Below are 24133 nucleotides of genomic sequence, written 5' to 3'. Positions count from 1 at the left end.
CAGTCTCCAAACCAGCCAGGGCGTGCAAGTGAGCGAGACACTCGTCCTGCCTTTTCTCCTCGAACAAAAGCCGTGATGGCTTTGTCAGGTCCCATTTGGAACCACAATATCAATCTTGACTTATCCATATTATTGATGGGTTGTGGGTATTCTACTGTAATTATGTCAAAAGTGAAATATTTCAAGATGGGATTGGCAGGCTGATTACAATAGTGTGTGTGATTAAACCCAGGGCTTGCTGGTGCAGCTAAAGGGAGAATGTCAGCGGCAATTAACTGTATTTTCTTTAAAGTTTGCCAAGATTTCTCGCATTTCTCATTGTGTGGTTGTAAAATAACCCACCGGGGCACCTGGCGGGAGGCATCCTTGCTGTTTCCTGAGAAGGGCCCTGGGGCTGGAGGCAGGGATCAAAAGACTCCATGTGAAGCTTGGGAGCCTCAGGAAGGGACTAGAAATGGACAAAGACCTTTCAAATATATTAAATATTTCCCATCATCATCATCATCATCTTTCTCTTTGCCCCACCTCTTCGGTGCAAACCCTTGCAAGAAGAGATAATAGCTCGGATGGGTGAGATGCCTGACTGGCTGCCATATTATAAGATGTGGCCCCCCTGACTGTGCCACTGGGCACACGTGGGTGGGTGTGATGATTGGGCTCACTCCCAGGTGTGAAGGCGTATTTGGTCCTGGCAATTTAGGGGTGCTGTGCAAACATTTCAAGGATGTGTTGGTGCCTGTGTTGGGCTGGACGGATTTGGTTAGGTTCAGGAAGCATGTTCTGAGAACCCACTGGGTAGCAGGGTTTGACGCGGCCCTTCCTGCCCACCAAGTTTGTGTGGAATTGTGAAGGCACTCGCTGCCCTTAGCCAGTGCCCCTAGCAGAATGCCTGTGTGGAGAAAGGATTTGAGTCTTGGCCACACCCTGCCATTCAGGGTTTTATCTTTGAATAGAACATGAGCTGGGTTCTAGAACCTTCCAGAGGAAACATTGGTGGCGCTTATCAAATGGGGCACTTGTTCCTGACAACCTTGGAGTTGTGACAATGGGGATCATCTAATTCTTATGTGTCACCTCTTCTCAGAAGCCTTCCAGCCTTCCCCGGGCTGACAGCCCATCTCTGCACCTTTGCAATGTCTTCATTTTGAACTTAGCACATGGCTTTGTTGTGAGCTCTTCCCCTCAAAAAGGCCTTGAAGATGAAGAAGGATCGTGTCTTACTCATGTCTGTACATGAGACCAGGACATAGAAGGAGTTGAATGCATGTTCCCTGTTTAGCTTCCTGGAGCTGCCGTAAGGAGGCTTCTCAAAGGGGGTGGTGTAGGAGAGACTGTGGCCTGGCACTTTTGGAGCCTGGAGGTTGGAGGTAAGGAGCTGGCAGGGCCCCGACCTCGGAGCTGGAGGGGTGGGTGTGCTCCAGGTCTCTCCCAGCTGCTAGTAGATGCCAGGTTGTGGCCAAGTAGCTCTGATGGCCACACACGCCCTGTGGCTTGTCCATGTCTGAGGGTCCCGGGAATATAAGGACACGCTAATGCTGGACCAGGGGCCACAGTGTGGGTCCATCTTAGGAAATCACAACAAGGATCCAATTTCCAAGAAAGGCTGCCTTTCTAACACTGGGAATTAGAACTTTGATGTAGGGATATTGGGGGAGACGGTTCAGCCTGCAACAACCCCATGGAAAGCTGGTGAAGCTTCTCCCAGACTTGCCAGTTTGCAAGTTTAATCATCTCAGTGTGACCCCATCATTGTCCACTCCCCCCCACCCCATCCCACATAGAAAAGACAAATACACAGCCGTGGGGTGAGTGACTGAGGTTCAGAACCAGGTCTAAGCACAGGCCTGCAGAGCCTGGCTAGTCCAGGACAGGAGCCACTGGCAGGCGGCTGCCCCCTGACCCTGCTGGACTGTCCCCCTCCTTTGGCAGAAGGGCCTCCCTATCCAGGGGCGGCTCTCAGCCCCCCACTGCTGGCACAGAAGGTGAAGGTGAAGCTGAGTTTGCCTTTGGCTGTTCTAGGTTAGGCTTCGAGCCTAGGGACGAGATGAATGGCTTGAAATTCCTCCAAATGCCTTCCTTGAAGGGAGGGTTTTGCTGGCTTTGCAGCGAGGTCTTGGATTTGACCCAGAAACATAAGAAATTGCTGCAGAGATGATCTTGCCGTGGGAACCAAACACCGACTGACACGGCGTGATTGCTTGACTCCTGGAATCGCAATTCAGTTCTCACTAATTAGCACAGCCTCCCTCTTAATGATGTTCTCTCTTGATGCCGCCTTCTTTCTCACATGGGCCGCTGTCCCGAAGCCTTAGCATTGTGACTTCGAAATGACACTTGTGGGGACAGGAGATAGGGTGAGAATGAACTCTGAATGGGAACTGAGCCTGAGAACTCTGTGTGTGTCCACATGCACACACACGCACACGTGCACCCACATGCACCCACACACGTGCACACACACACACCCTGCACATGCACACACCCCCACTGCATGCACACACGTGCACCTATATGCACACGGGTGCACATACATACATGCACCTGCACACGCACGTGTACACACATGCACGCACACACGGGCCTGCATGCACATACACACATACCCGCATACGCGGACTACTTCCTGTCTTTTCACAGGATACTTTCTGGTACATCTGATGCTTCAAACTTATCCAGTCTTTGGTTTCTCTCTTGCTGTGTAATAAACCACCCCAAATGCAGTGGCATAAAAGCGCGGCTGTGTAGCCACACGCACAATTCCGCAGGCGAGGCATCCGTGTGCGCCCCACTAGGGCACTCCGGGCTCTCGTGACTCCCTGGGGGCCCCTTGCCCTGCCTGCTGCTCTGCTCCTGACTCATCCCCACTTTGTGTTTGCCAGGGCTGGATCCCCCCGGGTGACGCTCACTCTCACAGGTCTGACGCTCGGGCAGGCGGTTAGGGCCGCTGGGGCGCCCTGCCTCCCCCATCCAGACACCCTCCTCTCCGCGGGGCTAGCCTGGGCTTTCTTGGAGTGTGGTGGTCTCAGGGGAGCGGGCAGCTGGCCTGCTTCCAGGAAGGTTAGATGGAATGTTTTGATGACCAACACTTAGAACTCAGTGTCCCTTCTCCCACATTCCATTGTCCAAAAGAGTCACTGAGTCCAGTCCTGATTCCAGAAGAAGGGAAATAAACTCCACACCTCCGCGGATGGTTGACAGGGAACTTGCAGCCCACTTTGACTGCTAACGCATCCTGGCGCTCAGCTGTTATCTAATTGCTCTGGGTGGTCTCCTCCAGCACCTCTGCGGGGTCTCAGAACTATCATTCTAACTGCAAGCCCGACACACACACGCACACACACACACACAGGCCCGTGCACTCACACGGAGCCCTTTAAACCCTGTGAAGGCCACCTGAGCTCCTTCGCAGCATCACCCAGGAAGTCCTCCTGGTATCGGGGTGCCTGGGAGGGACCTCATCGGATGAAGAAGTGAAGGCTCCGAGAAGTGAATGAGCTGCCCAGGGTCCAGCGGAGCTGGTGGTGGCCTCTGGGTTCTTGGCGTGGGGATCTTCCCCCTGTGCCCCTGCTCTCAGTTACTGAATCACATCCAGCGGGGCCAGGCACCTACGTGGCCCGGGCAGTGTAGAGTGGGCAGCAGCTGCAGTGGGCACTGGAGAGCACAGGGAGCTGGCGCCCTTGAGCCTACTCTGTGGGTGAAGTGACCAGCCAAGAAGACACCGCGAGTCAAGGACAGTTAGAATTCACTCCAGGGGCTTTCTGGGGGGTCCTGTGTCCTTGCCCGAGCCACCCCCCAGGGAAGTTCATGGCCATGGGGTCAGGATCCGCGCACCCTGGGAGCGCAGCCCCGGGACTGTGCCTTGCTCACCAGCTGAGGTCCAAGCCCGGGGGACCCCCTGCCTGGGCGGCTTCCAGGGTGGCCTTCTGGGAGAAGGGATCGATGGCGACATTGGTAGATCCAGCCCGGCTTTTGCAATAAAAGCTTTTTATGCCTCTTGTTCAAAGCGTTTAAGTGCCTTTTAGATCACGGATTGAACCATCGACGTTATAAAGTGGAACCTTTTAATACCAAAACACGCTTCCAGAGTAAAATTCCATTATGGGAAAAAGCGTTTGATGGCACCGGGCTAGATAATAATTCTCTCACGTGTAATAGGATGTATGAAATGTTTGATGATAAACAGAGTTTCTCGGCACGGTAATAAGACGACTCACACTGCAGAGAGCGTGTGTGTGCGTGTGTGTGCGTGTGTGTGTGTCTGTGTGTTGCATACACATAGCAAGTCCTGTTCATTCTGGATACTAGTTTCTTTATCTGTAAGTAGATGGCATTGGACTTGATGGACTCTGAGATGTTTTCTGCTGTTAGATTATACGAAAAAGTCATTTTCCCACTCTAAGTCTCCACTTCCTCAAGCTTAAAATGAGGGCTTTTATATCAATCTGGAAACTTTTAGTTGCAAGAGATAACTCAAAGTGACTAAAGCAAAGAGTGTATGTATAAAAGATGACAAGAGCTCGGGTAACTGAAATCCCCAGAAGCTTCTGGGTTCCAGCAAAGGCACGTACAGGCCCCGCAGCATTGTTAGCAGGACTCCTTTCCCCTCTGTCTCTCCACAGGGGGGTCAGTCAGACTCCCCATTCTCACTGCTCAGCAACAACAGGAGACTTTCCTCCAATATTTTCAACCCAAGCTGTTGGATTGAATCTCATGGGGTTCAGATCGGGCCCCTTGTCTATCTCTGGTCCAGTCATCATGTTCAGGGTGCAAACTGCACTGATGGGCCAAGTCTGAGTCAAACCCCCAATCTAGAGTAGAAGGGGGGGTCAGCCCCTTCCACCTATAAAGTGAAAGTTATAACTGCTGGTCCCCCATTGGAATAGTGGGGTGCTGCTAAAGAATGTCAGGCAAAGGAATGAACAGTATCCATTTAGGGTTTGACCTAATTCTAGTCGCCCCCAAGACATGGCCAAGCTCTAGAAGCTTATGAATAGTAAGTGCTTAGGTGCCAGAGGTACCTTTGAGATTATAAAGTTCAACTTTTTTCTTCAAGTTAAGGAGACTGAGGCTCAGAGGGGAGCTGTGACTTGCTCAAGATCCAGTGTGAAAACTCAGTCTCTGACACGGACCCATGCTCTGAACTCTGCTCTTTGAGCTAAGCAGCTAGGGTGGCCTCCTGGGAAGAGCTGGCAGAATCTAGGAGGGCATTGTTGCCTAAACTCGCTTCCACCGAAGCCACCCTTTGGCGCAGCCAAGATAGGTTATTTCAGGTTAGCTGATGGCTTCCAAGTCTCGAGACAAGGTGAGGACTCACCAAGTGGGCCATTCCCTTCATTTCTGAATTTGCCCCATTTCATTAGGACTTCCAGAAGGGATTTCTGATTATGCTAGTGATTTGCTGTGTGTTCTTGGTCAGGTCACTTAACCTCTCTGGGCATCAGTTTCTCATTTTGCAATTGTGTCCTCCTATCAAGAGCCTCTTATTGCCTCTTGCCCTGCATGCTTACACCTGGGGTCTCTTGTGTTCTACAAGGCGATCTAATATAATTCTCCTCAATCTTGGTTTCTGTGAAGGTTTGGCTAGATTCTCAGGAAGCATTTATAATTTAACAAATGAGTGGAAAGGTGACTCTCTAGCAAGGGGAGTATTGCAGGCAGGTGGGATGGCTACTTCCTGGCTGTGGCGGACCCACCTGGGTCAGACCTTGACTCCTCCATGTTTGTGACCTGGTGTCTGACCTTGAGCAGCTGATTTCACTTTTACAGGCCTCTGTTTCCTTCTCCGGAGAGTGGGGATCTTGCAGAGTGGTTGCCAGGATAAAATGACACCCTGTCCTGCACTTGGGCCAGAGCAGGCTCCAGTGTGGGGAGGGCAGGGGCCGCAGGACATAGGCCAGCATTGCCTGGGCTCAGTGGGGATGCCATCGCCCCCTCTCATCTCTTAGTCCCATGCAAGGGCGTCACAGCAGCAGCCACCTCGGCTGCTATGGAGGGTTGGCTTGTGTCCCGCTCCAAAAACAATAGTGTGTCCAAGTCCTAACCTCCATATCTGTGATGACCTTTGGAAATAGGATCTGCAGATGGAATCAAGCTACAAACTTTGAGATGAGGTTGTCCTGATTGCTGGGTGAGCCCTCACCCCCAAGGCTGGAGTCCTTCAAAGAAAAAGGAGGGGGGGGTTGGGTTCACACAGAGAAGAAGGGGGTGGAGATTGGGCAACACTGACACAGACAAGGAGTCCCTGGAGCCCCTGGAACTTGGAGGCCAGAAGGTCCTACCCTGGAGCCTTTGGTGGGCAACATGTTACCACTTGGATTTGGGGTGTCTGGTCTTCAGAGAATGAAGAGGATGCATTTCTGCTCTTTTCAGTCACCAGCTTGTGGTAATTCGTGGTGGTGGTTGGAGGAAACTAAGACAAGTTTATGACAAAAGAGAAGCTTTGTAAATTGTGTGGCCTGGACTCAAGCACACCTGACCACAGGGATGGTCTTGTCTCTGTCTCTCACCCCTCCCTGCTCCTCTCCGCCCGTTCTCGGCGTGTGCCCCATCTTTCCACTCAGTGATCTCCCACGGACACTTTCCCCGCGGAGCTGATAAATCAAGATACTGAGTCATTTATATTACACTTGGAAATCCCTAGTTGTGCTTAAAAATAGTAACAGATACGTACAAATAAACTTAGCTACGAACCAGAGTGACTATTGGCCACTTAATTCATTCCAGGATCATAAGGGGTGTGTGTGTGAAGCCAAACAGCAAGAAATGTATGTTTAATGCTACGTCTCTACTGATAGAAACACAGTAATAAATTACACGCGCATCGGCTCCGGTGAGTCAGCCGCCCCGAACGATTCATTTATTCATTCAACACACTTTTATTGGACGGTGTGCCAAGCACTGAGGCAGGCAGGGGAAAGCGCAGTGACATTGGGTGTTGAATTTGGTGGCAGGAGCTGTAGAGGAAGGTACAGGATGCGTGGAAAGGCAGTTGGGTGAGCGGTTGGGGCCTTGGGCCCTGGAGCCAGACCCCTTGGGCTGGAATCCCAGCTCCTCCACGCACAGCCCGCTAGCTGCACGCGCAAGACAGGCTACAGGCATCACTGGGCCCATTTCTGTGCCTCTCTAGCTCCTAAACACGGCCTTCCCTCCTAAGCCGTGATTTGGGGGGTTTTCAATGGACAGTTCATCAAGCTCCTCTGACTTGGTGGGATTCATACCCCAAATCCAGTCTCCCCTTTGCGAGGGGCAGCAGCTGAGCCTGTGCTCACCTTGCCTCCACTCCTGCTGTTTCCCTGGGGGCTGCTTCAAGTCTTGCTTATGCAGATGCAAGTCAGCAGTCAGCTGAGGATTTCAGGGGTGTTCAGATGAAGGCTCCAGGGCTGTGGCCAGGACGCCTTGCATTCTGCGATCCTGCCTTACCTCCCCGATTTCCGGTCCTCCTCGGACTCCCCGATCTAACAGGACTGTGCCTTTCCTCTCAGCCCCAGTCATGCTGCGGGGTGGAGCCTGGGAAGTGTCCTCCGTGGAGGTAGGGCGAACATGGGTCTCCCCCAGGGGGACCCTTCTCTCAAGGGCCAGCCCCGTCAGTATCTGCCTGCTCTGGCTTCTGCCCGGTGGGAGGTTGGTATGAGAAGAACTGCTCCACCCTTACCACCAGCTCTGCTTTCCCACCTTAGGTCATCTCCCCTATTCTCTGGGCTAATCCATGCCCCTGTCTAAAAAGCCTACTCTGTGGCGATGGTTCCCGAGCTTTCTATCTTTGCCTTCTGAAATCTGCATAGATTTAAGCATAAAAATCTGAACATAAAGGTAGAGAAAAGGAAGGCTTAGAAGTTGGAGCCAAAAGCGATGTGCCAGCAAGAGGCACTGCAGAGGAGCTTTCAAAGGAAACTGGCACCAGGGTGGTGTAGAGCAGTGGGGGCTGGGAGCAGAGCTTGCTTTACAGGGAGCAGGGCAGGAGGGGTGCTGGATGCTGTGAGGCGGCCCCAAAAGAGAAGGACTGAACAGCATCATGGTAATAAGTAACACGTGGTCATTGCAAGAATGTCCTTGGTGTCAGGAAGGAGACAGGTGGCCTATAGGTCAAAGGGAGCAGCCATGAGGATACCAACAAGAAAAGACTGTGGCCGTGGCCGTGGTCGTGGATGCAGACTTCAAGTGCAGGCCCATGCTGGCAAGGTGCTGTCCATGGGAGGCGAGGAGATGGTGGCTGCCTTGTACGAGCCCTCGAAAGCATCGAGCCGCTTACATCTTCCAAGTCTGTGCCCATCTGGGCCCTGCCGCGTGGCCCTCGCCATCCCCATCTTTGAGTCACATCTGCTTTTCCTTCGGGACTGCATGGGAGGGTTTTACCCTAACAGAGATCCCCTCCATTTGCCAGGTTAGGCGTCTCGCCTGCCTGTTTGCCCTTCATCTCCCCCAACTCCCTCATCATAGCTACGGGGGTGAGGATCCCAGCGAACTAACACTGCCTCTCATTTCCCCCAGTTTTGAAGGAAATTGATATAAAGACATAGAGCCAAACCAATGACTCTCAGAATGTCAGCTTTAGGGTCTGGAAGGCTGGATAGGGAATGTGGCTTGACCTGGGGCTTCATGGGCTTCCTGAGACTTTAGCCCTCGCTCTTGGGGCGACTACCCTAAGCCAGACCATTGGCAGCCAATGCAACGGGTGCTCTGCCCGCCACCTGTGAGCCTATTATGTTTCCCGACCTGGTCAGCAAAATAGGACAGATTCTGAGCCCAGCTTCAGAGGCATATAGATGAGAGAGAGAGAGACAGGTGAGGGAGGGGGGCGTGGGGGGGGGGAAAGAGAGGCACTTGACCCCAAAATGAGTTCTTTTTCCTTGTCTAACTAATCCCCAAAGTCACTGGTTCTTTAGGAGATAGTGGGAGAAGGCTGCAATTCTTTTGTAATTATGCTTCCTCTGAGACGTGGAGCTGTCATTATGGAAACCTGAGGGTGGGAAAAGCAATTCCTCCTCATTGGGCAAACCACCCTAGCTGTAGCTCTCACAATGTGTCCATCTGCCCCACTGGGGTGCGGCCTTTTAGGGACAGCAATCTTGTCTTGCTCACCCCTATCCTGAGCACCGAGCACAGCCCGTAGGTCTTTGTAGATGCTCAGTAAATATTTGTTCAACAGTAAATGAGCAAATGTCAAGTTAGACCGGTGGATACTTCAAAGGCTTTTGCAATATGTCCTGAATTTTCTTAAAGCTGCTTTACTAGATTTTTAAAACACTGGAGACCTTAGCTCTGTGCTAAACTAAGACCAATGACAGTCAGGGGAAAGAATGATCAAGTTCACAAATTATCCTTTGGTTTATCTTTTAATTCCCAAAGATAAATGTTACCTCTGTTAAGTCTTGCTTTATGCCTCTGTTGCAGGTGTTAGCTTATGAAAATATTGGCTGAGCTCAGCTCCCTGGTGTGAAATGCAAATCCTGGGAAATTCAAACATACTGGTGAGTGGCAGCTTGGGTTTCTCTTATTAATGGTCACTTATGGTCTGCAATCAAGCCACACCTGTTAGAGACAAAGCAATGGTTGGTTTGTTTGCTTGAAGCGAGGATCATTTATCAACTTGCTGATTATTCATTTTCCCTCAAGGTAATAGCCAGAGACATTTATGCAGAAAAAGAGAAAAATGTCAACTTTTCTAGTTTTAGTGAACAGTGTGGGGATATCTTGACTTTGGAATGAGACAGTACCAGGTATAAAACCCCATTCTGTCACTCACTAGCCACAGCCACAGTTAGAGAGTGTGTGTCTCACCTGTTAGGTGATGATAATCAGACCTGAATTTCAGGGCTGATACTGGGGATTAGGTAAGTGACTTCCTCTCGGGCCTTGACATGCAATATGTTTTCATTGCTGTTCCCATTAGCTGTTTTCTAGTTAACATTGTAAAGGACAGGTGCACCAACCTCTCTGTCTCTCCACTCACACTTCTGGCCTCCTAGATGTTTCCCTCAAACCCAATGACAGAAAAGAAAGGGCATCTGGGGTGTCTGTGATAGGGAGGGCTGAGTGGGGTAGAGAGAGCCCAGGTCCCAAGAGGGAGTGAGAAGAGGCAGCCCCGGGGTATGTGGTTGGCCCATGTGCAGCTGTAAGCTTTGGTCACCAGTGTTTTAGTTGGCTTGTGCTGCTGTAACAAAATACTACCAACTTGGTGGCTTAAATCACAGAAATTTATTTTCTCTGAAAGTCCAAGATCAAAGTCTTCAGTGGAGTTGGCTTCTTGGTGTGTCCACAACTGTCTGCCTCGTGTCCTCACAAGGTCTTCCCTCTGTGTGTGTCTGTGTCCCAATCTCTTTTATTAAAGGTGCCAATGAGCTTGGGTAAGGCCCACCCTCACAGCCCCTTCTAACTTCATCACCTCTTTAACCTCCCTATCTCTGAAGACAGTCACATTCTGAGGAGGCGGGGCTTAGGACTTAGCATCTGGACTTTAGGGTGGTTATTAGAAATAAAGTCTCAAGGATAGACAAAGAGTCTATTAGACAATCAAAGTGAAGATGTGAACCTGGAAGCAGCCCGACAGATTTTACTCTGCGAGAGCTGTTCCGATCAACACCAGTTTGAATTAAGTTTGTATAGGTAGAAAGAGTGAGTCACTGACATGAGGAATGTAATGATTTTTTTTTTAAAGATTTTATTTTATTTATACAAGAGCCAGGTTACAGGCCAGATGTGCGGGAGTGTGAGAGGATTCCCCAGAGACAGAGTGGGGAGCAGAATAGGCAGACTGACGAAATACACTGCTGAGGGGAGCAGCGGGTGAGGCAGGAGAGGTTTGCTCGCCATGTGGGTTGCTCCGAGGCCAGCGGGGAACGAACAGTCACTGCAGAGGCTGCGGACAGCTTCACAGCACTGCGCTCAACCGCCTGCGCCACCAGGGAGGCCCTGTGATGATTCTTGATAGGAGGGACTTCCCGTTCTATGTTGTTCTGATCAAAAGAGAGGCTGTGCTGGCTGAGGAAGGTATTCTCTTCTCTTTTAAAGAGTGCACTGCAGAGGTGCAGAAGCTGGGTCCCCATCATTAACTCTTCTTTATCTGTCTCCTTAGTCATCAGTGAGGGTGAAAAGATTGGCTTTACCTGCGGGCAGTAGATTTTGCAGAGCTGTTTCAGACTTCAAGTTTATGCTGATGACTCTGCTCTCTCTCGCTTACTCTATATGCACAGGGGGACACGGTGCTGATCACAGCTCCCTGGAAGCGATGCCTGAGATGGAGCAAGCAGCCCAGAGTCCGGGGGGCAGGGTGAGCCCCCACACTCTGAGACACAGCAAGTGTGTCCCATACAGGTTTCTGTCACCCCACTCTCTGGGATCAGTGCTGGGGTGGAGCAGATTTGGGGCACACACAGGGTCTGCTCAGGAACACCTTGGCATCAGTGCCCTTCGCTCCCTTGCCTTCTTCCTTCCCCCTGCCCTCGGTTGGACTGGCTGGAAGTCTGCTGTGCTCTGACCTTTCCTCCAAGGCTTTGATCATTGACATTCAAGAGCCCAGGCTTCCAAAACTCACCAGCATTCTCTGAACTGTATTCTTTCTGCCATGCCTTTGAAAAGTGTATTTTACATCTCAGTGATTAGAGCCCAGATTTCTGAAGAGCAGAAATGTATCACTCTTTGGTGTGTAATCTGATATTCCCTTTGACAGAGGAAGAGCATAATCACTGACATGGTAAAGCTGGGTTCAAATCCTGGCTCCACCTCTTATAGGGCAAGTTGCGTAAGTTCTCCAAGACTCAATTTCCATACCTGTGAAATGGGCTGATAATGGTACTGAGCAGAGTTGCTGCAAAGACTAATTGAGATACCCGATCTAAAGTACTTGGGACCAAGTCTGACACATGAAACCGCTAAAATATGCTAATCATTATCATGGGAAAATGTTTGCTGATAGACTGATTGATGGGCTCTAGGTTTCAGTAAGGCAAGGTGCTGGTGCTGGTGTGTACCAAAAGCAGAAATGCATTTTCCACATGGTGGCTATATTTAGCAATACATCTCTGCCATTCTTTCGAGATAAAAAGATTTTGTTTTCCTCGGAGTCCTTTCGAGTCATGTAATAAGGCTTATATATAGTGCCTTTTGTTCCAGAATCTGAGAGGAGCCCTGAAATCAAAACATCACAAGAGTTGAATGGTTGCAAAAATAAAAGCAACAATTTACTTTTGTTTTTGAAAAGCTCTCCTTCCTTTGCAACTTGGCAGCTGGATGTGAAGATGTATGTATATTTGACCCGAGTCTCAGTCCAGCCACTGATGATAAATTACACTTGCAGCTTGGCTCCCAGCGATGGAGTAAATATGGATCTCTTGATGTTCAGAAAGAGGAAAATAAGAAATAAATGATCAGAAGGAGAGGAAACCACTTTTACTGAAAGACTACTAGGGACCAAAAACTTATGTCAAATTCCAAAAACTGCTATCATTTACAGAGCAGGAGAGAGGCTCTTAATTGCACAGCAATTAAGTGGCAGAGGGAATTCCAGACTCAGGTCACTCTTTGTCACAAAGCCCATGTTCCCATCACAGTACCACATTGCTACCCTCATAGCGTTAGACTACCTGGTGACCCACGGCTCCCAGACAGACAAAGACATTGCTTTAGGCTTGACATTCCAAGCCTAAAGGAAACTGAGGACAAAGACCTGTTCTCTTTGGGAGAGAGGCTTGCCACCCAGCTATCAAGAAGATGTTTATGACACCAAGACAGCTGCCTTCTGACACTTATGAAATCAGGCACGTTGACTGAAACAATACCCGCTCAATCCCCAAGACACCTACCTGTGCCGACTCTGGACTTCTGCCCTCCTGATCTTCCTGGAGGAAACTTAGTGGCAGAACCAAATTTTCCAGAGTCCTATGTACTAGGATGTCTAAGAAATGCAGGTTTGAATTTGCAGCCTCTGCAGTGGGAAGGAAGTAGTAACGGTGCCCAGTTGGTAGTAGACCACAGTTGCTCCTTAAAAGTGGGCAGAAGGCAGCCCATCCACCACGCTCACCTCACCCCCGACGAAGACAGTTTCATCAGCACGCCGCAAAGCACTCGGTCATCCTTGGAAGCACACGCTAAATTTTCCTGTACCACTCATCTCTCCAAATTTGAAGATGAGTAACTGTGGCATCTTGAAAACCAGCTCAGGAGATAGAAACATGTGACATGATGCATGGTTGCTTTGCTGCAGGGAGAGTGGTTGAACGTTTGGTCCTTGGAGTCAGCCAATACCTTGGCTAAAAGCCCAATGGCATCACTTACTAGCTGTGTGACCTTGAGCCAGTTGCTTACCTTCTCTGAACGCCTTTTTCCTTGCCTTTGCAATTGGGCAGGTTATAATACCAGCCTCCAAGGGCTAAAGTAAAGTCTCCTTGAAATGCTGTCTTTACACTATTGTAAAAACATTTCCTGGAAGACACTTAAAAGTTAATAAATGGCAGCTGCATTCACCATCATTATCACCATCACATGTCACCATTACCTCATGAAAAAAAGGAGAAGAAACATTTTCTGAGCCTTTTAAAACCTCTCTCCATCCACTTCTGATTCAGAGTAACCTATGTGCTGTTGATAAAGCTGCTGCATTAGTTCAGCAGAGGAACTAGGTCCGTGTCGCCTTGCCTTGGAAGTCTGTGGCCCCGTCAGCTCTGCCACTTCCCTACATCATGGTTGTGTGTGTCTGGTGTCAGCAGGGATGTGGGGCCATTGAGCTCTACCTGTCTCCAGCACCGTGTCCTGAGCAAACAGGTCATGTCTCCAAGGTTTGTTTCCTCACCTGGCCCCTGGGAATCATGTTGCTGCCCCTTTGGGCTACCTGAGACGGTTTTCCCAGCATATAATAAATGCGCAAAAATCCCAGCATATAATAAATGTCACAAAAATCACTTGAATTTGTGGACACGTCTGTTTATATACCTGCCAAGGACACTGTGTCAGGTGCATAGTAGGTGCTCCTATCCCTTGCTAACACGTAACACTGGGCTGAGATGAGTCATCCCCTGCAGGCGGGGGAGCAGAAACCAGGGCTGGGGTACCCAGGAGACGCTGAACACATTCTGCTCTTCACCCCTCTCTCCTGTCCCTCCTCCCAGGAAGTGCTCTTTCTCAGATGGTTGTTAGGTTTCCGGCTCTGAGGAAAACCCCCTAACAACTTCGCTGTAGGAAGATCAAAGCCCATTTCAGACATTACCTCATCTCCCTGTCATCAGCCTGCAGGGGCCAAGAACTGGTCTGTCCAGGCCCACTGTGCCCATTTCACAGATGAAAGCAGCAAGTCTAGGACTTGTGAACTGACTCAGAGGTCGAGCCAGCGCCTGATGGATTTGGGACACGCTGCCAGGGCGGCCTTGCTTCCCAAGGACTTTTGTGTTTATTTGAACTTCACAGACTGAGTTTCCGCCACAGTCTAGCAAACACCAGCCTCCGCGCCCTCTCCCCAAGTGCCCTGCACTATTGTTACCTTTCCATGCCCTTGAGCTCGGCCTACCAGGCTGAAGGGGCTCCTGGGCATACTAAAGGGCGCAGGGTGGGGGTCTGACTATATGGAAATCAGTACGGATCCCATGGGTAAATTTTCAGCTGGTCTGCCTTACTGGGGGGCTGGAGGCTGGAAGTCTGCCTTGCTGGGAGGCTGTATTCATTGGGCTGAACCCACTCTGGACCACCTTGCTTCATCCATGATGTTCCTCTGGGCAGGATCCGTGACCTATGACAGCGTTTTGTATAAATCTCTATCCCTGTATTGAAATCATTTCTTCATAAGAAGCTTCCTCATGTACTGAGGCACTGCATGAGGGGCAGTAAAGTTCTAAAAGTAGACTCAGGCGGCCTGGAATCATTGAAACTCCATGATTCCCCCCCCCCCCTTTAAACACTAAGCTAATGTCTGGGAAAAGCACAGTGCCTGACACATAACAGGTTCATTTAACTGGGTGCTCCTAGGAGGGACAGGAGAGAAGGGTGAAGAGCAGAATGTGTTCAGCCTCTCCTGGATACCCCAGCCCTGGTTTCTGCTCTCCAGCCTGCAGGGGATGACTCATCTCAGCCCAGAAGCCCAGAGCTCCTGTTCCATCTTAGCAAGGACTAGGAGCACCTATGATTTAACCCAGTGAAATGAACTGGGTTCACCAGGACCCAGTCCCCTGTGGGTACCCCACAGTGAGCATCTCTTTGGATCGAGCAGATATTTCTGGACATATGGCAGCACTAGGTTCCCAAAGTTTCCTCCTAGGTCAGCTCTTAAGTTCTAAAGCCCAGCCCTAGCAAGTCTCCAGGGGTCCACCTTCCACACAACCCTGACGTCATCCCGTGCAGCAACTCTTAAAAATTCCCAGAGGGGCCCGCGTCCCAGAGTGTCCCCACCCACAGCATTGCAGGCATGCCGTCTCCATGGCGGCAGCTCCGGCTGGTGTCCTGCCGCGCTCCGCAGGCCGGGCCCACTCGGCATGTGCGGGTGGTGCTGGAGGGGCTGCGACAGCCCTGGAACATCGCCTCATTTAAGCTGTGTTGGAGAGTTAGCCCCCTGACAGGGCAGCCGAGCTCTGCGCTCCCCAGAGAGTACATCCATTCGCACCTTGGAGGAGCCGGTACTGCTGCTGATTTAATTGTGCTCCAAGACGCATCAGTTGTCAGCCCGCGTGGAAGTGGGGCTATTTCTTTTGTGGGGATGCACGCCATGAGATTAGGGGGACCTGGTCACAGTGTGATAGATAAGTCTTGTTCCAAGTCTTCTTTGTGTGTGTGTGCGCGTGTGTGTGTGAGAGCGAGAGAGAGCGAGAGAGCGAGAGAGCGAGAGAGAGAGAGAGAGAGAGAGAGAGAGAGAGAGAGAGAGAGAGAGATGTCTTTCTCTGAATGGATTCTGGCCACACAGTCTTGCTGGGGAATTCCACACCCAGGAGATGTGTGAATCTCAAGACCGCTTTGCCGACAAATATTTATCGAGTGCTCACCTTGAGCATGTTTTTGTCGGAGTCTCAACAGGAAGCAGACGACACATTTGAAGTCAGATAATATGAGGAGAGTTTGCTGGCAAGGAGGCTATTAACAAAGGTGAGGGGGCGGGAACCCCAGGGCTGTAGCAGTAACATGTGGCTCAGCAGTAAGGTGGTGGTGGCGCCTGCAGAGCTGAGGCACAAAGGCAGGCAGCTGTCATTGAAGCCTGAGGGAGGGCCGGTGGCCTTCAGCTTAAGGACCTTGCCAACAAGGATCCAGGGGAAAAGCTGCCCTCAGCAAGCTTTTTTGTCCAATCCTCTATGGCAGTCCCCCCTGGCCAAATCCCACAAGGTGGGGTGGGGGGCACCGGAAACTTGCAATGGTTTGTACTAGTTGGCCTCCTGGGTCAAAGGCAGGCTGGAGAAGTGTCTGAAGCACGTGAGGGGACCAGGATTGGCAAATGTGTGTGGCCAGGTACAATCCAGCACTGTGCGATTCACAGAGTTGATTCCAGGTTTTGTGGACGCTCACCGTATTTGGGGATCTACTTTTAAGAAAATCATACAAAAATATCTTACCTTGGCAAATGAATAAACTTCTAAACGATGTAAAACACTGTGTATGGGCCCTTCTCGGGGTTGGAAGGGACCTGGGCAAGTGAGGTCTGGAGCTGATGCATCATTACCTTTCCTGGAGATCTTCTGCCTACGAATTTTGTGATTGTGACCTAGAGTGTCCCAGTCTGCAGTAAACTTCATTCCCATGGGGTGATGAAGGTTTAGAGAAAACTGCTTGTAAATGCAAGGCAAACTGTGGTGTAGCAGAGTTACAATAAAGCACTACAGAAGGTTAGATAGACACCGAAACAGGCTTTGAAAGACAGGTAGGATTTAGCCAGACAATGGGTGTGCACAATCATTAATACTACCTGCTATTTATTGAACACCTACTAGGTGCAAAGCATTGTCTGAGATGATGTCACTCACTTCTGACAGAAACAGGAAAGGAGACTGCCAGGGTTAAGTCACCTCCCTGTGGTCGCAAAGCTGCAAAGTGGGAGAGTACCTGGATTTGCAGTGCGGGTTGTTCGCTTCCAGAGCCAGGAGGAAGGTACTGAACCAAGTTGCTGTGGTTCAAACATTCCAGGTGGTGGTCCAGAAGGCGGGGAGGGCAAGTGCTGGTTCAAGGACACTCTGCCAAGGGGAACATAGGACTTCTTTCACATTCAACCCTCTGTCAATGTACTTAATAAACCAAGCCTCTGTCAACACTGGCAGTCGTATGATCTAAGCAGAAATCCTTTGCAATGAGACTGCGAACAGGGACAGGAGCACAGGGATGGAGCAATAACTTGTGGCTCCGCGCAAGACGGTTTCGGTTGCTATGGCGCTGAGGGGTCCAGCATCAGATCTGCAGTCTGGACCCCTTCTGGTGAGGGCGACCACATTTCCCAGCAGTCCACGCGGGCAGAGGCCGCTAAAAGACTCCATTTCCCAGCATGCAGTGGAGCGCCGGCCACAGCTCCCGGCATTCCGCGGGAAGTGCCAAACCCCGCGCGGCTCCGCCCCTCTGCGCGGCGCTCCCTCTCGCCCCGCCTCTCCGCTCCGCGCGGGCCAATGAGGAGGCTCCATACTGCGGGGTGTGCCGGGGCCGGCGCCGCCGCGGAGTTGCGAGTCGGCGAAAGCGGCGGGAAGTTCGTACTGGGCCGGAGGCGCGGGGCCCGCGGCTCGCGGTAGGGAGGGCGCGGGCGCCGGGCGTGGGTCGCGCCGGGGCGGGCGGGCTCCGGGCGGCGCGGCGCCGGCTCCTGCCCGGCTGCCCGGGCCCGGCCAGGGTGGCGGTGGCTCGGCGGGTGGCGCCCGGCCGGGCCCGGGTCCCGGCGCTCGGGGCCGGTGGGCGGCGGCGCGGCCCCGGGTGGGCGCCTGTCCCTGGCGGCCGCGGCCTCGGGGTGGGCCCCGCGCCGCGCGGCCCTCTGAGGGCGATCGGGGCCGCTGGGGCCCGGGGGGTCTCGGAGGAGGTGACGGGCCCCCTGACCCCGCGGGCAGAAGGCCCTGCCCGAGGCCGGCTCTCCGGGGCGCGGCGGCCGCCCTGGGCCGCCCTCGGAGCGGCGCGGGCAGCGGGGTGAGCGCGCTCGCTCTCGGGGGGCCGGGTGCGGGGCGTGGGAGCTCGGGGGGGGTGCCCCAGGCATCTTAGGGCCCCCCGACAGCTCCCCGAGTTCTCTTCCCCGAGCCGGCGGGGTGGCGCCCTCGCCCCTGCAGCCTTGTCAGGGGCCGCAGATAGTTTTTCCTGCCCGCCAAGTGCTTTCTGGCTCTGATCGCGAACATTTTAGGTGGTTGAGTCAAACCCGATAAAAAGCACTAGAGGCCCTGGGTGGAGAGAGGAGGAGGAGGGCGTGAGACGCCAGGCCCCTGTCGAGGCCGCCTGTTTTCTAATGTCTTTTCTATCTGTGACCCATATTTATTTTTCCTGTGTCACCTCCCCCCCCCCACCTCCACCCTCTCCTTCTTGGAACAGCGTGGAAGACCCGGTTTTGCTTTTGGGAGGTGGGTGGTTTCAGGGAACTCTTCCATAGTCTCATTAATATTTTTCGTTTTTTAAAAAAAATTGCAATCGCCATTTGTTTGGTCTGAAATTGAGTGAAAAATGTAGGGCAGCATTTATTTTTAAAAGTTCAAATCAAGACTTCTTTTTGTTTAAACAGGTCTGGTAAAATATTTTGTTTTAATTTTGCATTTTATGACCTGCTGAACATGATATGTTCGGGGAGAATTTAATCAACATTTCTGAAGCAATTCCAAGGGAAGCTTCTTTACGTAATCATTTTATTCAGATTTGTTTGTGCTGTTTAAAATGATATGTTGTAACTGGGATTAAATTTCTGGTTTGATAGGGGTATAGTCATCTGCTACCTGTAGAAGGGAATGTAGCTTAAGTAGTCACTTAATAGCTTTCTCTGCCGAAGTTACCAGAGATGGTATATTATCTGTACTTCTCAACATTGCTAATCAGATTCCATGTTAATACAGTCACAACTTGAACTTAATAACAGTAAACTTGTGTTGAGCGTTACTGTCAAGTTAATAGTAGTATCTAGTACAAATATCAGGTAGATAGTTTAATGGCTTCTCATGCTCAGTGCCACAGAAATTATGAGAGGTTATTTGTTCAACAAATGAGATAATGGAGTAATGTGTGCAGCATAGAACCTGGCACATGGTAAGTTAGTAAGTGGCCAGGACATGGTTATGTGGAACACTTATGCTAAATTTTATTCCAGGTTGCAAGTGTGTATCTAAAAAAATAAGTAATGCTTTAAAAATGTTGACAGATCCGAAAATTCAATTTCTTTAAAAAAATAGGCCAGCTTTTTTTTGTATTTGAGAACTAATATAAAAAATGATGAATATGTAAGTGACTATCCCAGATGTCTAGAAAAGAAAAAAGATTTTTATTTTGACAACTCTACATTTTTACTCTTAAAGCCATCTCTAATAAGATATAATGTACTATGAATAGGATTTTGATTTGAAAAATAAGGCTTCTGCAAATGAAGCAAAGCTTTAAAATTTACCTTAGAGCAAATGAAGAAGAATGACTTGTGAATTATGTCCCATATATTAGGCAGTGAATCTTGGGAGTTAGATGTGGGGAGGTGGGAGTGGAGAAAGACAGCCTTTCATGAAATACGGTCTTGAGGAAGTCTGAGAATAGGTTGGTAACTGAGTAGAACTGGAGACTTTTTGGGACTGGGGGAATGTTTTTCAGAGCGAGCAGGGCCAGGCTAATTTACCAGATACCTCGTGCGCCTAGTGTGTGTCAGGAGCTGCTGCGTGTACAGTATTCTTGCTCTCCATAGTGTTTTGTAGAAGCTAGTTATCTTTGTTTGAAATTAATAGGGGTCATTCTTTATGACTTTAGTAATCTAGTATACAGCACACAAGAAGTTAATACATGTGTGCTACACCATTAGTGAGACAATGTAGAAAATATGAAATTTTTGATGAGGGTGTCAGATTAATTTAGAAAAGGGGTGGAATCCTGACCAAGCATTTGCCAAGGCGATGTAAGCAAGATGTGCTTGTGCTCTCGGATATGTTTAGCCTTTGTACGAAATTGCTGTTGATGGCTTCCCATTTGCCATGATAAGGGAGGGCCCTGACCCGGGATTATATTTTCCCCCTTGACTTGTGCATGATTTTCTGAGGTTGCTGTGTTTCATGCACTTACGCCTACTCACTCTTTCTCTCTCCTCCAATGTTGTCTTAAATCTTTGTCCTCAGACACAGGTACGTTCCGCTATTCTTCTAGGTGACTTGTGGGCAACACCGTAAAAAGAAAACTCTAGGGAGCCTGGAGAGAATGAAACTGCCCTTTCCCCCAGTTTGACCTGGAATACTCAGACATAACTGCGAAGGACAAGAAGCAACTCTTTTAGTAACAGTCTTTAGTAAAACGTATTAAGGACTTAGCCACAGCATCTTTGTCAACTTGGAAAAATAGGTGTTTGTGAATCCTATTTATTTAGTCATCATGTGGGTGCGTGGATTTTGATGGCTCTTTGCAGTAGCTCCTCTGTGTCTCTGCCTGTTGTCTGGGAACCAGTACTCTGGGCTTGAGCATGAAGAGAGACATTGTTAGTACTGGCACATAGTTAGGGTGAGTAGTCACAACTACACACTCAAATGTTTATCAATGAGATGTACATTAAATGGAAATTAGGTGGAAGTCATAATTGCTAGGTTATTTGAGATTTGGGGATGTTCATAGATGTTGTAGGGCTATTGGTCTTCAGTACTGTGTATGTACTGCCATATACTTTTAAATCAAATAGTATCCCTGTCTGATGGAGCGCAACATCTGGAACAGTTTGTAGTTGGCCGGGCAAGGAACTAAAGAGGATTCAGAAGTCATTAGGAGCAAGGGCAGCACTGTGCTCTGCTTTGGGGACTTTATATTTTGTCTCTGTGCATTTATTTCATTTCTCTTTGCAGGACTTGCTGCTTGCTGCTGCTTGCACATGGGGCAGCTATGTCTGCTCTAGACTTAGCTTCTTGTTTCAAGAACCCAGAAGAGACTCCATTATCCATCTGTCAATTATATCTAAAATTAAAAGGAAAAAACATGAAGTTAGAAATCTTATAGCTCAGATAACTACAGCTTTATTTCAGGTTAATTGCTATCTCAAATTGTTTCACCAAGAGCTGAACAAATGTCATTGTTTGATGATACTATGTATAAATGCATTGTGATCACATTTCATAATACTAAGTGTTAAAGAGGGCTGTTAAGCCTTTAGTCTTCAACGACTCTGTCTGGGAGACATAGAAACTTACTCTTTCTACTGGCAATGTTGCTTTTTCCCACTTAACGCAGCTGGAAACTCTGGGCAACACAACTATCAACATCATTCAGATTATATCTAGTTGTACATTCTTTTTAGAGGTAATAAGAAAAGTGTGTTGTTTGGGAATCAGGAAAAGAGTTTTAATTCATTTTTTCAAAGCTAAGGCCAGGTTATCAACATATAAGAGGCTTACTCTTGCTGGTTTTTTCAGACTCAAGTCATGACTTTCCGGCATGCATTATCACTCACGTTGCTGCGGTAGCGTGCAGGGGTTTCTTTGAGTTGATTTTAATTGTTACACATGATAAAATGAATGTAAGCAGCAAAATGTCAGCAAAAAGAGTGTAAAACTGAAATTTGAATAAGTAGATGGGTAATGAACGTATCGTGTCGGGTTCCTAGCAGCTTGGTGTCGCGTGGCTCTGCCTCGTTGCATTGGACAGTTCACCTCTGAAGGACACGTGGGTGTTTTCTGGATTTGGACTATTCTAAGTAAAGCTGCTTTGAACCCTCATGTACAGGTTTTAGTATCAGTGTATGTTTTCAGTGTTTAGGGTAAATGGCCAAGGGTGCAGGTGTTGAATTGTAGGGTGAGCGTATGTTTAACTTAATAAAAAACTGCCAGCCTTTCCTGGAGTAGCTGAACCATTTTACAGTCCTAGTGCTCACACACGAGGGGTCCAGTCCCTGCATCCTCAGCAGCATGTGATGTTGGTTTGGGTTTTTTCCCAGGTAGTGGTATTTTTGTGGTAGTCATTCTAGCAGGTGTGTGTGCTCTCTTATCTCATTTGGCTTTAATTTCTGTTTCTCATGGCTGATGATACTTGACACCTTTTTGTGGGCCTATTTGCCATTCATTGCTTGTTAGTGACGTTTCTGTTCAAATTTTTTGCCTCTTTGAAACTGATTTCTGAGTTCAGAGTATCCTTTATGTTTTCTGAATATGAATCTTGGCCTGCTGAGAGATTTGTGGATGTGTTCTCTCAGTCTGTGACTTGTCTTTTCATTCTTTTCTGGTGTCTTGCAGCACAAAAGTTTATCATTTTGGTCAAGTCTGATTTACCAGTGTGTGGGTCATGTTTTGGTGGCATGCAAGTCTCAGAACTCTTGGCCTGAACCTAGGTCAGGAAGGTGTTCTCTTTTCTTCTGAGCATTTTGTAATTTTATGTCTTGTGTTAACATCTCTGATCTGCTATGGGTTTAGATATTGGTCCTTTGTCTTCTGCATGTGGCTGTCCAACCATCCCTAAATTCTGTCTTTGCTCTACTGAAACATTTTTTTGTTGCCTTTATCAAAAATCAATTGGCTAGGGCCTCCCTGGTGGCGCAAGGGGTTAAGCACCATAGTATGAGGTGATCCACGGCCTCTGCAGCATGAGTTCAATCCCTGGCTGGCCAGGGAGCAACCCACATGGCGTGGCAGACCTCTCCTGTCTCCCCAGTGCTCCCCTCAGCAGTGTATTTCAGTCAGTCTGCCTGTTCTGTTCCCTGCTCTGTCTCTGGTGAATCCTCTCAGCCCACCCCACTCCACACACACACACACACACACACACACACACACACACACACCTCTGGCCTGTACCCCAGCTCTTGTATGCATAAATAAATAAATCTTTAAAAAAAAGTCAATTGCTATAAACTGTGCATAAAGATGAAAATAGGGACTGAATAAGCAATTATGAAAACTGATATGGATTTATAAAGAGATGACATAGCTTGAGTTAAAAAAGTATGTATGGACTTGGGGGCATGGGGAAACCTTTGAGGGACCAGCATGGCTGTTTTGAGGGAGCTGTGTGCGTGAAGGGGGACGGAAGTAAAGGAAGGAGAGTTGGTTCGTGAGTCCAGAGAACTGCTGGCTAGATGCTGGGGTTTAGAATCAGCCCCACTGGCCCCCAGAAACGTAATGTAGCTTCTTGAGTGACACGGTAGAGATAATCTTCAAGAGACCTTGTTTCAGGGCCTAGTTGGCAGGAATAGCTCAGTAGGAAGCACCGGCATCACCCTAAACACTTTTTGTTGTAGATACCCAGAAAGCCAAAAAAGTTGTTACTTCACGATATTAAATCCTTAGTGTTTCTTAGAAGACAAGTAGATTTAAGACTACTGTCTTCAGTAATTTTACCGCAAGCTGCCGGGCTTATAAACTCCTTCGTTTTGATGCTACTTTAGCATCAAGTGAAAGCATCGCCTCTGTTGGCTCAGTGGGTCAGGCACGGCATTTCTTATCCGGCCCAAAGCATTGAAAAAAATGAGTGACTGAAATGATCAGAACATAAAGGGTTGATAGATTGGTCTAATGAGAGGAAGTTAATGGAATCACTTTTACTTCTCAGGGCAAAGAGGAGACTCAGGGGTTATTTAATCAGAACGCCCCGATACTTGTAGATGAAGAACTATACAGAGAATGATGATGGGCCAGCTGTTGTTCAAACTCACCAAGGGCTGAACAAGAACAAATGGCTCAAATTGCAGCATTAGGGCTTTCCTCTGAGGGAAGAATTTCCAGACGGGAAGGACATTAGACACTTCACGCCAGTCACCCAGAAGGTCTTGAAAGGTAGAATGGGAACGTGAGTGTAGTTTTGGAGCATTTTGCTTATAGACAGGCTGATGTGAAAGGTTACAGCCCTGAAGTCCCGATTTATTCATTTGTGATTGAAAATACTCTATCTTAGCAGCCCCTCATTTCTTGATATCTTTCTTTGAACAGATTATACTTCTTCTCCCTCCCCCCCAGCTTTTCTACGGGCATCTCATTTGGTTTCTGCTTTTTTTTGTGTATTTAAAGGATTCTTTTGGATATAGATTAGACTTCAGTTATTTTTAAAATTACTGCCCAACAAATAGAAC

The 24133-nt window shown here is 49.1% G+C and overlaps 1 protein-coding gene and 1 long non-coding RNA gene across 3 annotated transcripts in view; both read left to right on the top strand.

Moving 5' to 3' along the window:
- The first annotated feature begins 1003 nt into the window (after positions 1–1003).
- Positions 1004–13874, top strand: LOC119238344 (uncharacterized). Its single transcript, XR_005123554.2, has 3 exons — positions 1004–1367; positions 9391–9467; positions 11190–13874. It is a non-coding gene; the product is annotated as an uncharacterized LOC119238344 (long non-coding RNA).
- A 3717-nt stretch (positions 13875–17591) lies between these two features.
- VRK1 (VRK serine/threonine kinase 1) overlaps positions 17592–24133 on the top strand; it is a 69090-nt gene continuing 62548 nt past the window's right edge. For both annotated transcript variants that reach the window (XM_054692503.1, XM_037503933.2), the window contains exon 1: positions 17592–17671. The gene's annotated coding sequence lies outside the window, so the exon portion shown is untranslated. The remainder of the gene's footprint in view (positions 17672–24133) is intronic.

Source organism: Talpa occidentalis, unplaced genomic scaffold (assembly GCF_014898055.3).
Source record: "Talpa occidentalis isolate TD23 unplaced genomic scaffold, MPIMG_talOcc4v2.1 talOcc4.11, whole genome shotgun sequence".
NCBI classification, from domain to species: Eukaryota; Metazoa; Chordata; class Mammalia; order Eulipotyphla; family Talpidae; genus Talpa; species Talpa occidentalis.
The sequence above is the reverse complement of the archived record's forward strand: the minus strand, read 5'-3'. Positions and strand labels throughout refer to the sequence as shown.